Genomic DNA, 5,162 nt, shown 5'->3' with positions numbered 1-5,162 from the left:
CATCTCCCACTGAGGCTTCCCCCATCCACCATCTCCCCTTTCCCACCCCTTGCTGCCAACAATCACCAACTCTACCCTTTGCTAAGTCTGAAGAGGCAAATATTCTGTCAGTGTTCTAACAGATGACATCTATTCAGGGTCACCCAGGAAGAGTTCCCGCTGTCACCTCCATGCCCTCTGCCCTCTGTGGCTGCCCAGTGGTGGGGGTCCCTCACCCCACACTCAGACGCTGGAGCTCTGGAGGAAGCCTGAGCTTGGGGGGCGGGGAACGATGTGAGGAGCCTGGAGAGCGCCAGGGAGACTCGGGGCCCAGAGAGGCATCAAAGACGAAGCCCAGTGAGCACAGGGCCAGCGAGGGCACCACTCACTGACCGCAGGAGGAACGGGCGCAGCCACCATGTCCACACCCAAGCCCGACTCCGGCTGCCTCCCCCAGACAGGAGGATCTAAACTGGGGTGCCTCTGGCTTCCCTGTTGGCCAGACACTGATTAGTGGCTCGGCTGGAAGATTTCAAAGGAAAGCAAGGACCTAAGCCATATGTTTCATGTTACTTAATTTTCAGAAGGGATGCATCGACAAACAGAGGCACAGAACCCGAGAGGAAGGGACGGGAAAGACTGCTGTAAGGCAATAGATATTCACAGCAGGAGGAAACGTGCCAAGAGTGAAGCCCCGAGCAAAACCTGAAGCCACAAGGTCCAACTTTCACCAAGCGCAGGCCCTAGGAGGGGCAGTATCTGATCCCTGTGATCAGAGCCTGTGCTCTCTGGGCCTCTGGAGGCACTTCCTTTCTCTTCCCACCCTTCTGGAGACCTCCCATCTCCCACCCATCTCTGGTACCCATGACCTGTGGCGATGCCAGCTGGCCCCTGCCCAGACGCATGCATGTCCTGCAGGGCCCTAGGCCTCCATGACCATGCTCCTCCACAGCTCCTGCCAGATGCCCTCATTGACCTGGGGCTCACGCCATGGTGTGCTCCACCCTAAGAAGGAAGATACACTCAGGGGCTTGTTCAGACCCTCAAGGGGCTCAGCGCTCTGTGAGCAGGGAGTTCCTGGGCCCAGGGAGCCGGCCCAATCTACAGAGTGGAGTGGGCGCTGGGGCTCCCAGGAGGCACGTGCCCTGGCCTCAGGGATGCACTGTGGGGTGGGGCTCGGTGTCAGAGCAAGTCCAGGGTGGGGTCCTCCCAAAAGCAGGCCCAGAGCATGGCCCTCTTGGCTAGACCTGAGGGCAGAACTAAGAGGCATGTCCTGATGGGGACGTTCTTTGGCAGCCTGTGAATACTGGAGGAGGAATTAGGTTTAAATGTAAGGAGCTGGAAACAACCTACAAAGAATTATTCCGTCAGCGAGAGTGTGAAACTACACAGTGAACTGGGGCCGCATTGCCTATCCAAAATAAAACCGCGGCCCTCCAGGATGGCCACTGATCACACAGCGTCTTCAGCCAACAGCACATCATGCTTTATTTTTCTTTACTGACGTGAGCCGAGCCAGTAAAGAATCCCTGCGTGTGTGGCACAAAACCGCAGCTGGGTTACACACAGCAGGTGCCTCTGTGTGTGGAGGTGCATGTTCTACGCATCCCTGCAAATCAGATCATACCTCGGGATGTCTGTTACATCTTGTCCTCAGAAAGTCTGCAAGCACATTGCAATCATAGACACGCAGATTTTACATAAGGAAGAATGCATAAAAGAAAGAGAAACTGCCGGTAGAAGAAACCCATGGGCTCCTGAGCTCGTTGGTAATCCAAGTGACGTGGAGGAGGTACTCATGGAAAACAGTGGACAGTGTTGACATGGAATTTCATACATGGTAAAAACAAGGGCATGACAAGCAAACTGCCTAACAGATAGGGCCAGTTCTAACAGGGGTCAGAGCAGAGGAAGACGAACAGCTCTGAAATCATACCGTTATGGACGAAAGCAACTTGGTAGAGGTTTGCCCAAAGGAAACGGTAAAATCATAAAAAGTTGCATGCTTTACAAGGACGTTTTCTATATAAAATATTTTCTAAACTCAGTAATAAAATTCAATGTGGTCATGCATGCTAGGAGAAAAGCTGAACTACCGTTTAATTTTCTCTCCGCAAGACTTGGCATAGGAAGAGTCAGCCAATGAATATTCAGAAAAGGATTATAGGGGAAAGTATTCAGAGGGGTGTCAGCCGCTAGTTAGTCCAAATATGTTATTTTTCTGGACATTTTGTATGATCAGCTTTTCATTAATTGGATTATCAAATAGTCCTTGAGCCCATTTATTTCTTCTGCTTATAATTATAGGAAGGAGACGTCCTGGAGCCGTGGTGCCACTCCCTGTCCTGGGCCCCAGGCTGTGCACCTGCCTCCAGGGAGCCAGAGTTTCTGATGCTTCCGAGGAGGAGAGGCTGGGAGGAGGGGGCAGCAAAGCTCTTGAGAGTGATTGATGGTGGGGGCACCCCAGCTCTATACCAAACATTTGTTCCACGGAGGCCTTAACATCAATTGAAGTCAAAAAACATTAGAATGTGGACATCCTATTCATTGAATATTATATTTCTTAGGATCTTGTTTCATTTGAATTTTCATTGCACAGTGGATCATAAGAATGATTTCCTCCAATGTGATGCTGTTGATTTTTCTGATCTAAAAGCACTAGATCATAAATCATTGGTGTGACTCTCAACAGCACGCCAGCTGTGCTGCTCCTGATAGCCGGGCGTCTCCGAAAATCCAGGGTCCATGGGAACAAATATCTTTACTTTGGCTCAGAAACCTACCGTGAAAAGCCAGAGCACTTCAGCCCTCTGTGTTCACCCCATAACACGCCCAGTGGGAGCCGGTGCAGAGACTGGGGAGAGGCAAAGGGACTCTGCCTCTTTCCAAAGGTCCCACCGGGCACACTCTGTGTTTTCTGTGGACACCATGGCTCATGCTGAGGTCAGGGAACACTCTCTGAAAAGTGTCTGATGCACCCGGCACAGCGCCAGGCTCTGTGCAGAAGCGGTTTCATTTACTCTTCACAAATGCACAGCTGAGACGCAGAGGCCAGAGGACCCACCGGGCTCCCAGTTCAGGTGACTTCTGGTCTTGCCCACTGGAAGCAGGGATGGCTCACAGCATTTCTTGTGTGTAGACTTTCTCCCTGGCAGTCACCCAGCTCTGTTCCATGTCATGGGGTCCTTCTTGCCATTGCCTTTCAAAGGGCAGTTAAGATGGGAAATCCTGGCTCTGAGCCTGCCAATCACCGCCCCACCAGAATGAACATATCGGGTCCCAGAAGTAGGGGGGTCTCCGGGAAAGGATGTGGGGTGAAGGAGGACAGGACGGGAAGCTGAGCCCAGAAGCGGAAGGCTGCCATCCAAGAAGGCGGAGGCTGTTTCCAGATTGCACCTCCGCGACTGACCAGGTGGAAAGACTCCAGGTCCCCAGACTGTATTTGGTGAAATTCCTGAAACCCAGTGGGGAATTGTGTGAAGCAACGCTGGCATCCCCTCGTTTTTAAGCATTATATCAGAAGACATTCTTACACGATGAATATGCTGAAATCATGTCCAGAAAAGTTTGATTTCCTTCGGCTAACCACTCCTCATCCCTAGAGAAAGTGAGTATTTCTCTTAGTATGAAGAGCGAGCATGTGAATGCTGCGTGAGCTGGGAGCTGGCTCAGGCCCCCCGATGCTTAGCACTGAACTGCTCAGTTTTAACTTGAGTCTGGCATTTGAGTAAATTTTGCTTATGCACGATACTTCATGAACATTATACTTACCAGTCCTCTTCCCAGGCGTAGGGTAAGACAGATGGAAAAGTCTGCAGTAACGGTGTCTTATGAGTGTCGCGTTGATTTATCAGCAGTAAGCGGCACGCACTGTTGTGTGTCACCAGCAGCCTGTGAGCTGGTGGAACCTGACGAGCCAAGCCAGGGCAGGAGAGAGCTGTGCCACCATCACGCGGCTTGGAAAACGCTCCAAAATACCGATAGAAATGTCTGCAGTTTCTCAAACAATATCATCATACACAGACTCCAGACTCGTGCTTTTGTTTTCTAGCAAGAAGGAGAAGCAGGAAGCTTGCTTTCTTTGTTCACTGTGCGGGCGCAGAACACAGCACATCTTCACATGGGCTCTGCTGCACAGGAGACCTGAGATGTGCAATGTCAGGCCAGTCCCTGATGGGGAAATCCTCTCCATGCAGTCTTCATTCGGGATTTTTAAAAAAAAATTTTAGTAAGTATGATAAAAAGAAAAACAGCTGATTTGGCTCCATTCGCTCCCAATTGAACTGTTTCTGTATGTCTTTTGTTTTGGTGCTTGACTGGAAGTGAAATTGCTCATATTGAAAACAAACCTAACGACACCCCTGGAAAGGTGCCACCGGCAGGCACTTGCAGGTGGCAGGGCATGACATTTCCACTTTCCCTGAAGAATATTATACTTTTGTTTAGAATCATCAGAGACAAAGTACTCTCAACCAGATTGCCATGAAGTCTCGTGGCAGGGTTCCCAGACATTCTAAGAAGCTGTTTGATGTCAGAATACATTGTGCTGACTGCCCACGGGCAGCGTGAGTGTTTGAACTGTCCGATAATCAAAATGAACAACCAACAAAAATGACAAAAAGCGAATGAGAAATCCATAGTACTCTAAAAACAAATCTGTGCTTTATCAACCTCATGTGTATCTACAGATACTGAAATAAGAGTGTTAATTATCTGGATTAGCTGTTATTTCTCCTGCAAGTTGTGATGTGCACTTGGGTCACGGGCCTCTGGGGAACCCCGGCTCCAGGCACCGTAAGCTCAGGGTGAGGCCTGAATTGTAAATATCTTACATCAGATGTTTTGTAGACTTACTTAGTTGTGTATTTTATAAAAGTAAATCTTTCCAAGGCTGAGAGTATGTATAGGTATTATACTGTACTTCCTAAATAGGCTAATTTAGGAGAAGATACGAAGGTCACTAAAGCAGGTGATGAGAAAGGCAACCTGAGGCCCTCAAAGGCCCATCCCCAGGAGACATGTGTAGGTGCCCGGAGCCGCTCCAGATCTCCTCCCCCTCACCTCCGGGCCACAGATGCTGTCTTTGCCTTGCTCCGCTGCAGCTTGGGGACATATGAATGAAGGAGACCAAGTGAAGTTATTGACGAAAGGGCCTGGGGAAGCCCGGGCATCCCATACCCCAC

This window comes from Sapajus apella, unplaced genomic scaffold (genome assembly GCF_009761245.1).
Source record: "Sapajus apella isolate SASKATOON/1434 unplaced genomic scaffold, GSC_monkey_1.0 scaffold165, whole genome shotgun sequence".
NCBI lineage: Eukaryota > Metazoa > Chordata > Mammalia > Primates > Cebidae > Sapajus > Sapajus apella.
The sequence above is the reverse complement of the archived record's forward strand: the minus strand, read 5'-3'. Positions refer to the sequence as shown.